General features: G+C 43.9%; 1 long non-coding RNA gene across 1 annotated transcript; it reads right to left on the reverse strand.

The window, feature by feature from the left end:
- Window positions 1–1634: 1634 nt before the first annotated feature.
- LOC128351961 (uncharacterized) lies at window positions 1635–11450 on the reverse strand. Its single transcript, XR_008320144.1, has 3 exons — window positions 5146–11450; window positions 3136–3323; window positions 1635–2224 (listed from the first exon to the last, which is right to left on the reverse strand). It is a non-coding gene; the product is annotated as an uncharacterized LOC128351961 (long non-coding RNA).
- Window positions 11451–12373: the final 923 nt, after the last annotated feature.

Below are 12373 nucleotides of genomic sequence, written 5' to 3' on the forward strand. Positions count from 1 at the left end.
CAAAAAATTAAAAAAAAAATTAAAAATTGGTCATGGCGGCGCCCCCCACGTGACCAGAAAAGATGGCGCCCGGGGCACGTGCCCCCCCTGCCCCCCCTATAGTTACGCCTCTGCCACCACTAGCACTTAAACTAATAGGGAGAAATAAGCCTGTTTCATAGGTTCTTTCCCTCCAACCCTATGCATTCAGTGAACATGTGGAGGATAAAATGGAACCACACCCACCTAGCCTTCCCCCAGCATCAGCATTCCTATTGGCTCTTCTCCCCAAACTCTGCATTTGGCAGATCTGTAAGGGGAACCTACATGCACACAGTTGTACGTAGATGCTTTAAAATAGCTGCTGATCCTGTAGAAGTTGTGAGCAGGGCACACTGACATCATGGACAGGGGACATGGTTCCATTTTCCTCTTCACACATTTACTGAACAGGGGAGTGTGGGGGAGCACATACAAGCTATTACAGAAATGGCAGAACTCTGGATGTAGTGTTCCAGCTGAAATGTCACATTTTGTGAGCTAAAATGAAGCAACCACTCAACATTTAGGGCTGCTGTGAATGTCCGAAAAGGGATGTTCTGCATTATCCATGCCTCGCTAACTTCCACAATAGACTGTTGTAATGCACCCTCTGTGGGGCTGCCATTCAGGGGCAGAGCCATAATTGAGCGAATGGGTTTAAAGACCCCAGGCCGCCAATGAAAAGGGCTGCTGGAGCACCCGCTGTGCATGATGTCACACACGAAGGGGGCGTGGCCTGATTGCCCAAGGGCCTGCCCCAGTCCTCACCCTCTGATTTCCAGGCAGCGCTGAAGGGAGAGGAAGGGAAATAAATGCTGCCAGGCAGCAAATGTTAAAATTTTAAATCTTAATGTGTGTTTTTATCTATTGTGATTTTTTAATCTGTTTTTAAGGGTTTTAAATGTTTTGTTTTGTATTATGTTTTAATCTGTACACTGCCCAGAGATTTCTATACTAGGTGGTATAGGAATGCAATAAACAAACAAACAAATGATGCCTGAAATGAGGGAGAGCTCGCTTGGGACTCTCCGGAGCCCGAGCCATGCCTCTGTGTTTGTGACATTACACTCATGGGGCGTCACTGGCGGGGCTGAACACAGGCTACCATTCGTCTGGCTCCGCTCCTGCTGCCATTGAAGACAGTTCAGACTTCAGTTGACCCAAAATATTCACTTGTCTCAGAAATGCTGCATGATTATTAGCTGTGGAGACTGACTGGGCCACAGATTATGCCAGTGCTTCTGGCTGCCATTTTGTTTTGGGGCTAAATTCAGAGTGCTGATATTAACCTTTAATAGGACTATATATCAGAGTACCTAGGAGTGCTTCACCCATAGGAGCCACATTATGCACCTAGATCACCTGTGGGAGGGGCCTTTTGAGTGTTATTGGCATTAGCAATGAGCAGGGTCTTTTCAGTGGTTATACCCCACTTGTGCACTCTCCCTCTTGAGACCTGTCTCTCTTCTAACCATTTGGAGCAAGGAAATATTTCTTTTTGTTTCTTCAGAGATTTGGGAATCAGAGTTTCAGTTGCCTTGTTCCTGAATATTTGGAGTTGTTACTTTTTAAAGTGGCTTTAAAAATGATGCTAAAGGGTTTTGTATGGAGATTTTGTTTTGCATCTGCTTTGGGGACCTAGAATTGGACTGAAAGGCTGGATAGATACTTGTTAAGTAGTAATCCTGATGCTCTGCTGTACTGACTCACATGCAATTCCTTTGCTGATGCCCTGTGTACTCAAAAACTTCAAAGGCATTGTAAATACCTCACAGTCATGGTGCAAAAGATTTATGGAGGAGGGCAGATCAAATTTACATAATCCCCCTGGGAATCTTGCAGTTTTGTAGATGACTTCACAGACTGTGAAGTCATGAAGTCTAAAATCGAGTGCACAGGTTGGCTGAGGAGCTGTGAGAAATTAGATCTCTTGTGTAACCAAAATGTTACCTTTGGAAACCACTTAATGCTCATTCAACTAAACATTTTCTTTGGAAGTTTTTAAACAGATACTTGCAAATCTATGTGGTTTGACAGCTACTCAAATGTCACCAGACCATTTCCTCATACAGACAACTTTGACCATTTCCTCATACAGACACAGACAAATTCTTAAAGCTATAAATAACATTGTACAAGGTCCTGGTAGGAGATAAAATATCAGTTTTGCTGGGAGTTACCATTATATTCAGAAGGCCCATTTCTGCGGGGAAAGACAGTAAAAACAAAAAAAAATTATTTGCAAGCAGGCTTGTAGGAGTCACACATAGAAATATCACCAAGTGTTGTATGCTTAATATCTATAAATGTGAATATTTTGCAAGATGGCCATTACTTTCAGGAAGATGTAATCATCCTTGGAATTCTTTGTTCTGAGTGAAATTATCTTTTGGTATCATAGAACAAGTCTCTGGAAGCCAGAGGAGCTACACCAGGGGAGAATTTGGCCCCTCATGCTTGTTTTCCTATAGCCTGGTAAGCTTTGCAAAGGTAGGAGCTATTGTAATTCAACAATTTGGAACAGCCACTGGGAAATGAAACTACAATGTGTTAAATTTACACTATCCTGAAATGATACTTGATAGGAGACACTAATGAAAGAGTTCCAAATGCTTCATCTAGGGGAATGACAGCACTGTATATCAAGGCTCCAAAACATCACTATTCCTGAATTCGTGTCATTGCCATTAACTATGGAGGCAAATGTACTGGAAATTTCTCCTTAAGCAACATCAGATCAGAGCATTCTGATGGCATCATGGCAAACTTAAGAAGATGGAGTGGCAGCTGTATGGATTTTAGATGATGCCCTTGTTACAAGAGTAGAAAGAAGTTTGATCCTCTTTTCTAATCAATTTCCAAACATAATATTTTTAAATCAGGATTTGAAACCAGAGTTTGGTTATTAGCAAACCCTAAGCTGCCTTTGGATGTAACGCCAAATCGATGAGTTTGAGTTTGTGGTCTTCCGAATGCATGAAACCACAGTTTTGTCACCCAACTTTGGATCAGTTTTCAACCCCAAACCATAATTTGAACCTCCGGTTTGTAGTGACTTCTGCTGCTGAAACCTCAGGTTTGAAGGCATCATCTAAGTTCTGCTGGTGCTGTTACCTGGCTTTCATGCATAAGCTCCTCCTGCTACCATTGAGAGGCCAGCTCAGAGCAGCCCAGAAATGTGTCAGTTCCAGGGCGGCTGCTGTTCTTGCGGGCCACCTCTTGGAGCCTACGCCCTGTTCCCTTCCATCTCCTTTCTCCTTCTGCTGCTGCTTGGCAACTGGGATGCTGTGTCCCTCCAGTCCCTGCATTGAAAGAGAAATAAGCATGTTGGTGGATGTCCACTTCTGTGATTTGGGTGTTCCCTGGCAGGAAAGGAATGTTAGACCGAGATGGTGACAGTCGGAAAGGTTCTCCAGGAATCAATCACTGCAATGCCTCATGAAAATCACATGGAACCCTTATAGTACGGAATATAGTATGGAACGTGTCCCACAGCACACACATCTCTTTCATACACATCCCCCTGTCCTCCCATCTTTACAATGGGGGCACCCACACTGGTGCATTTCTATGAAGGCTGCTTCCTGCCACACCCATGTCCCTCCCACTTCACATGGTGCTTGTGCTATGCGCTCTGTGATTCTGGCCAGCCAGACTTAACAAATGTGCCACCTTGCCAATGTGCCATTGCCCCAAGCTGTTAATGTGTGATGTTGCCACGATCCAGGGGATCAGTGTAATGTGCCAATGCACCCTGGGCAACAGACATCATTTGTGACCAGCTGGTGGATATTTTAGGGAGCACAGAGGAGGACAGATCAGGGATGCCTTCTGTGGGTTTTATTTGGGGAGCTGGTTTGAAGAAATGCAAAACACTGTCTTCTTCTAAGCAAGCAACCACTAAGCAGCCACTTCTTCAGATGTGTTGAGGAGCGGAGTCCTCAAAGGGGAGAGTTGGGAGGAGGGGATGGTCAAACGGTAGTGGTGGGGAAGATCTGTTTGTTCAGCGGTGGACTTCAAGTAACCATTGCTTTACATTACCCTTCTACTGGCCATAAGGTTATTTATTAACATTTAGCAGTAGGGATAGTATGGAGTGATGGGGAAGGGGTGGGCCCAAAACCAGGTATTAGTACCCCAAATAGGGCAGATATCGCCCACCTATGTGGTTCCTTGCTTTCCCTATATAGCTTGCATGGTTGGACTTGTCCCCGCACAAGACCATCCATTAATTTTTCAGCACTGTCCATATTGAGTGTCCTTGGTGCAATCTCCTGCCTGACAGCTGCATGTGCAAACAATGCCTGTGTTGGTCTTCAAGAGGCAAAGCAAATTTGTAAATTTTAAAATGGCCTTGATGGCTGTTCTCCGCACTACACTTGCCATGCCTGCACAATGTTGATGACCACACCCCTCCTGTGCAGTGTTGGCCTTGAAGGCATGTGACAGACACCCCCATCCCTTCCTCTTCTCACTTGCATGAAGAGAACAGGCTAGTGACCCAAGCCCTACTTCACAAAACCCCACTTTGGAAGCTGGCATCAGCCATCCAGTTCCAGTGTCTGACCACTGCCTCGTCATCCACTAGTGGCACTGCCACCGCCACCGTGAGCAGCTAGGCTGGAGATGGAGGCAAGAAAGTCCATGCCAAGTTGTGGATGGATGCAGAGACTGGGGTGTTCGTGGACCTCTGGACCACAGAAAGTGTCCAGTCACAACTGCAGAATCAGTTAAGGGATGAGTCTACATTCAACTGGATACCCCAGCAGATGGCACAGAAGGGATACCAGTCTGCAAGGATTCTCTCCTGTGCCAGAGAAGAGGCAAAGCACAAGCCACATAGCAGCAATGATGAGCATTCAGGGGAGCAGCAGGCCCCTTGCAAAGGGAGCTGTCCCACCCACCACCCCAGCAGCCACCATCTCCTTTGCCCATCCAGGTGGTTCAATGGCAGCTACAGCCATGGTTCTTCATGCAGCCATGCCCATGTTCCTGGTTAGGGCCACAGAAGTTCCAAGCTGCTCTGGGATGGCAGGCCCATCACACAGGCCTCACCCACCATGCAGCATGCAGGTTGGCCTGCCACTACCAAAGCTTCCAGGGAAGATAGAGATTGTGGTGCACCTGTACTCATGCAATTTGTGGATGCCTCGGGACAGCCACTCCAGTCTGGTTTCTACTTCATAGACTCTGGAGAGGAAGATGATGAGACACAAGATGATGAGACACAAGACCCTGCAGCACCTCCCACCCTCCCACTACTTTGACGAGGACAGCCAGGAGCACGATTGTGTGCAGAGTGCAACACTCCACACAAGCAGATACTGGACATGAAACAGGTGGAGGAACTGTTCACACACCCTTGAAGATGTTCACACACACTGTTGAAGATGTGTTATCCAGGAAGGGCAGTGGAGGAATCTTCTGGCCGGGAGTTCCAGACAGCCCCCTTGCTGGACATAGGGCCTGGTGTTCCTGACAATGAACCAGAGGAGGGCCACTCCAACCTCTGTACCTCCGCAGGCACTCTTCATGGGTCCACTGCCGCGGCTAGCCCTAGCCACCCCAACTGCTGCAGGCACCCTTCATGGGTCCACAGGGGGGACATGGGCCCTTTACATCCACAACACGCCCAAGAGTACCCTTCATGGGTCCAGCCACCTGTCATGGGTCCATTTTTGGGTCATCGGCCCACTGTGCCAACAGTGCCCAAGAAATCACCATCTCAGAGTGGGATGATCAGTGTTTCATGGGCAGATTCAGAATGTCCAGACAGACCTTTGGCTTCCTTGCCAGTGAAATGGAGCCAATCCTCCACTGCCAGGACACAGCCATGTGCCATGCCATGCCAGTACATAATTGCCTTGCCATCATGCTGTACAAGTTGGCCTCCAACGCAAACTACCTGACACTCAGCAACCTGTTTGCGGTTGGCACTTGATGGCATGCAGAATTTTCTGGGAAGTAGTTCTTCTCTTGAACTAGCTCTTCCTTGATGACGTGATCTGAGTGGGCAACCCTCAGGAGGTTTCCTACAGGGTTCCTGCAGAAGGTATTCCCAGTCCTCGTTGTGTGTATAGATGGGACACACATGGAGATCTTAGTGCCCCCCTCCCCACCGACACAAGTACTACAGCCACAAGCATTACTACATCATGACCCTGCAAGGCATTGTAGACTCCATTGGGCATTTCATGGGTTCTACACTTGGGTGTCTGGAGAAGCCATGATACAGCAATCTTCTGGACCTCTCCTCTTGCAGCAAAAATGAGGGCTAGGACCTGGGTAACTGAACCACCATGCTTGTCAGTGGCTGCCCTGCGAAGCCTGTGATTTTTGGGAACCAGGGATACAGCCTTCAGAAGTGGACCGTACTGTGCACCTTGGGGCACCTTTGAGAGGAACTTCAACTTTCAGCACAGTAGTGTGTGAATGGTGGTGGAGTAGGCTTTGGGTAGGCTGAAGTCCCACTGAAGTCCCTTTAGTTCTCCTGTTGAAGGGCTAATGAGGAAATGATGGTACTTGAGAAAAGAAGAGATAAACCATGAAGCAACAAGAAAAGCATAAATGGTGGAAGATGGTGAAAGAAGTTTAAAATCCCAGGGCAGCACTAAATGCACAGATTTCGTGGTATCAAATTTCCACTTTAAAAAAAGTCCAAATCATGCTTTGTTTCCCTTCATAGTGCAGCTGCAGAAAATCTTTTAAAATAGATATTTGACTTCCTGTTTTTTGTTTTGTTTTTTAAGTTTTAAAACAGCTTATCTAAACTTCTAGGCTTCTTATGCTAAAATACTTCTATCTTCTTTGACAAGTAAGAGGATTAAAGAAATTTGGCACATGCTGGTTGTGCATTTTCTAACCTTTTTGTCAACTGACCTGTGATTAATTAAAAAAATGTTTGTATCAGTGCAAAATAATACAAGCAAAATATCACCCCACTGCCAACAATAACAATATTTTCCATTTGTAATCTTTGTACATGATTTCCAGTTTCTTTCTTTTCCACCAGTCTTTACAATTTGTAACACGGAGGGCTCTTTCATCTCTTTATTTTAATGTTGTTCTTTTTAAAATTATGCTGCCTTTCTTCTCCTAAGGCGAGTCACAAACTAATAACAATAAAAATAATAGCATAACAACATTTTAAAGATGCTAAATAATTGACATAAGGGCTGACATGATCTGCAACTCCATGGCAACAGAAGGATGACTGTGGAGGGATGTATGTCCTTACACTGAAGGCTCCTTTGCACAGTAGACCTGGTGTGGAGGGAGGGGAGAAAACTATTTTTGCTTCTCTCTTTCCCCCTCCTCCAAAAGTCTGTATCTTTCCAAACACAGTTATCTTACACTTTATTTTACACTGATCTGTATCTGTACCTGAGGGTTGCACAGCCCTCAGACACAGATTTGTATCAGTAGAAAGGGCTTTTGAAGAGAGGAGAGGGATGTGAAAGTTGCTCCTCTCCCACTCTGCACCAGGTCTGCTGTGGAAAGGAGCCTTCAGTAGAGATGCTGAAGGCTCCTTGTGGACCTGCAGTCCTCTGTAGACCTTCCTTCACCAGAAGGCTGTGGATCATGTCAGCCAATTCAACCAACCAACAAACCCAAATACCAAAGGCCAGCCAGCAGCAGACCACTATCATCCCACTGATGAATCCAGAAAACTTCTCTTGCTCCCTATTTTTCATGTGATCTCAAACTTATTTCCATCATGATGTGCTCACTCACAGAGGAGAGGACAGGAGCTGACCGTCATTTGCCACTGGAGATTGTGGGCACTTACCAGAGCCTATGAACTTGGGCTAAAGGTTTATTATTTATTACAAGTTGTGTTCCTGCCCCATAGTCCTGTCCTCTGTAGCTGTTGTCTCCCCCTCCTGTAAGGAATTTCTTTTCTTGGGAAAGTGGGAGAAGTCTGGCAGGGAGGGTGGGGGCGTCGAGGAAGTTGGGAGGAATGGGACTGCTTAAGTGTTCAAATCAAATGCTTGAGGAAAAGCTATCAAAGAGTTTAGAGTGTTTGAATGGAAGACCTGAACAGCCCTGTTGATTTGATATGATGATTTGCCTATTGGGCAATCATATATGGATCAGAGTTTGACCTAGCTTTCCCCATATTCAGATCAAGTATTCTAGTCCCTCTACCACACTGTCTATTTTCATTGTTATATTGCCTTTATACGGCTATATATTTGTGATGAATTGTATGTGTTATGTTATGTATATGTTATGACTATATATGCCTAATTCCAAGGTGCTTTCCCCCCCCCTAAAATGTCTTCCATAGACACAGGCTTAAGAATATTCTCTGCAGTTCTGAAGGTTGGAAACATGAAAGTTAAAATTTGACTTACTCTTGAATATTGCAATTTAAGGGATTTTTTGTTTTAAATCTTGGAAGATTTTCCTAAGCTGGCAGCCTGATAATAGCTTAAGAGACCATTGTATATCTGGCTGAATACTTTTAGACATGGAATATCATCTGATTTTCTACCAGAATACTTATTATGAGTCAGAGAGATGGCATGGATTTGCAAAAACCGATCCAGGAAACTTGCTCAAGTTCATCTTTTTTGATATGACTCAGGAATCAGCTGTATCGTCTAGCAGCCATTGTCAGATAGGATCCTGTCATCACTACAATCTAAAACTGGCAAGATTGTCAGAAAAGTATATTATTACAATGAACTTTCAGTCAGGAAATAATGCAATAAAAACTCACCGCTACTTAAATCATACATCCTGTTTTCAGTTTTGCAAAAACTGATCTGAACTAACTGCATAAAGACCTATCACACTTTGTGTACATTGTACATCATGTTGATGCAGAAGACATATCATTGCCAAGTTCTCTAAGAAAATGTATTGTTTTTAGTGCATCTCTTCCCCAAAGCATTGACAAGACCGCCATTCACATGGTCATTCTCTATGAGAGAAAAACACCCTGGAGACTTGTGGTGAATGCTCTGTTTATTTACAAGTGCAGAAGTTGAGCAGTTGAACAGAAGCAAAATGCAGGCAGAAAGGACAGATGTTGCAAGAGGATTAGCATATCTTTCAAAATCTAAATAGCTGCTATTCAGCTCTTGAGATTTACAACCCAATCCTATACACATTCACTCATAAGTATGTTTGTGTGGCTTGCTTCCAAGTAAGTGCATGAAGGGTTGCAGCCCTAGACTGGGAAGCCAATTTAAGACCTTTTCAGCAGGAAGTGACTCTCAATCAAAAGAGTTGGAAAACAACCAACTACTTATGACTATCCAGAGCTGTACATCAGCAAGGCCACTCCTAGTCTCAGGAGAGAGCCACCTCTACTGCTTGACATTTTAACACCATGCCTCACAACACTATTGTGTTATAAACCAACCCTGTGTGTAGTAAGAACGTTCAGTAAAAGTGGAGTGAACCATGGAACAAATGTTGGAATCCACCTTTATACTGCATTGATAATGTTACATGCTTATTAACTGCTCATTTAATACAATATGTTGCTGCTACAGAAAACCTTAGGGTCAACAGAAATCCATGACAAAATGAAATTGTTATTACTCCGACTACTCTTTTTGCGTTTAGGGTTAAGAATTAAATCATATTGTGCCAGAATATGGCATCTTGCCTGTCACAGACAGGTGACCTCTCTGTCTCCCAATCTTGGGGAAGAGAACTGGTCCTGCAGTAGTGAGCATGAATTGTCCCCTTTGCTAAGCATTTGCTAAGCAAATGTACCCTGGTTTGTATTTGGATGGGTGAATGCATGTGAGCACTGTCTGCTGTAGAGGATAGGGCCGTCGCACAGTAGTAGAGTATCTGCTTGCATGCCAAAGGTTCTAGATTAACTGCCTAGCATCTCCAGGTAGGGACAGGAGAAGTTCCTGCCTGAAACCTTGGAGAGCCTCTGACAGTCAGTGTAGACAATACTGAGCTAGATGGACCAATGATCTGACTTGGTATGAGGCAGCTTCCTGTGTTCCTGTCTTTCCCAAAACCTGTGTTACATATCAGCATTGGGAGAAATTTGATTATCAGAACCAATGATGACTTTTGTATGGAGTGTACTATATAGGCTGCCATCAGTTAAATATAAGGTGACTCATACTACCTAAGAAAGTTTCAGGCCTTTTAAAAAATTGTCATCATTATGTGTCGTATTGCTTAACAGTTCATGCTAAGTGTGTACAACTTACTGTTCAGAACACAGGAGCCACACACTTTCCCTATCCAGTGGTTTTATAATCTGAGGCTGCAGGCCTCCTATGCATGCCAACTTTGACATATGGCAAGCTAAAATCAATCTATGTTACTTCCTTCCCCAGCCTTGCCCTGCAAAAAGAAAGAAAAAACGGATCTGAGTACTTCTATGCTAAGACCACACAGGAAATCTGTGTTTGAGAGGAGAAACTTAGATTTCTCCTATGTATGCCCTAGCATTTCCTGGTGCAGTACCTTATGAGCTTTCTTTTGTTGCTGGACACTGGGCAAGATGGGGGTGGGGTGTATTTCAGGGTGTCAGCTAGGCAAGCACAAGGGACACTGCACAAAGGATAATACCTGCGAGTACTGAGGTGCTAACTTGCCCAGCAAGATACCAAACCCAACCCAGAATTGAAGCATTAACTACAACAGGATGTGGGATGAAGTGTGAAATGCTATTTGTGCTACCTTCAGACACAAATCACTATTTAAAAAAGAATAACTGCTGCATACTTTTACAGTATATCATGTTAGGACCATTTTATTCTCCTTCCCTGACTCAACTGCACTTTGTGCCAGTTTGGAAAGTTGAACAATACTTCCATTCATCCTTTGCCTAACGCCAATGCTTTGGAAAAATGTGGTGGCAAAGTTAGAAAGGCAGACAGCCATAGATGACCCCCCACCACACACACACACACACACACACACACACTTTTTTGCATCCTGCTTTCAACAGCCTTTGTTTACAGAAGGCATGTTGAAACAAGTTTTGCTTTGTTTCTATTGGCTTCATTGTAAAATAAACCGTGGTATAAAATCAAATGAAATGGAAAGTAAAGTACTTTCCTAATTGGCAGATGACAATAGAGGCTTCCAGGATGAAAAGGAAATGGAGTTGCTGTTTCTTTTCTGTGGTATGCAGTTCCTTGAAGTCTGACCAAATAGCGAAATGATTAGCTAAATGACGGACTTGACAGCTAATTGATAGCACAAACCTATCCTTTACTTATGCCACTGAATGATGATGGGGTAAGGGTTGCTGCTAACTTTATTTATGACAATGGAGCTCAAAGAAATTTTGATGTTGATGATTTATGCTGGTGTTGTACCATGGTAACATTGGCATAACTGTGAGATCAGCAGAACTCCACTAGCACAAGGGCCAAACATGATCAATATCAGGGCAGGGGCGTATCTATAGGAGGGCAGGGGGGCACGTGCCCCGGGCACCACTTGAAGGGGGGCGCAATTTCTTAAAATTAAATAATTTGGGGGGGAAATGGCCACCAAAAACAAAATGGCCACTGGGCATGCTCAAATGGCCTCTGTGAGGCCCTAGGGCATGCCACGCCTCGCAGATGCCATTTGAGCATGCACAGTGGCCATTTTGTTTTCAGCGGCCATTTTTAAAATATATATATTTTTTAAAATGACCACCGCACATGCTCAAATGGTGCCTGTGAGGCCCTAGAGGCCAGTGGGAGGAGGGGGAAACTTTGCAGACCCCCCACAGCCTTTAAGATGTCCCCCGAAGGGGCTACAGGTAATTTTTTTTAAAAAAATTAATATAATATGTCACTGTACACATATTCAGATTGGCACTATGTACAGAGAATAAGGGCTTGTGAATACTGAGCTGAAGTTTATGAGCTAAGATTGTATCCATTTGCTCTTACTTTGCTTCTTGTGATAAGTGAGTTAAATGTGATGTCTTAATCATATGGCTATTAATGGTCAGTTTGTCTTTGAATCAATGTGAAATCCTTAGTATTAAGGCCCACTGGGAGTTTCTTGCTCTTTCTCTCATTTTTACTGTCTTTCTGAAATACTAGAATATATTCCAAGCAGTGACACAGTTTACTCTGCATATCATTTAATTATTTTCAGAGTATCTGGGAAAAGTCAAATTCTCCATTTATTTTTAAAACTTATGTAATCGTGATGCTACAATGCATAGCAGAGAATTAGACAGGCACTTCTTTTAGTTTTTCCAAGTACAACTCCGCATAATATTTGGGGATTTCATGAGCCCCAGCATACTGAAATTTGTCGTTTTCCAGCATTTTAACCTGAGCTATTCAAACAAATTAATGATAGCCCCACAATTTGGATAGTTTTAAAAAATAAATCTGAAGTGGTAGGTAGGAGCTTG

The sequence above is a fragment of the Hemicordylus capensis genome, chromosome 3 (genome assembly GCF_027244095.1).
Source record: "Hemicordylus capensis ecotype Gifberg chromosome 3, rHemCap1.1.pri, whole genome shotgun sequence".
In the NCBI taxonomy this organism is placed as follows: Eukaryota; Metazoa; Chordata; class Lepidosauria; order Squamata; family Cordylidae; genus Hemicordylus; species Hemicordylus capensis.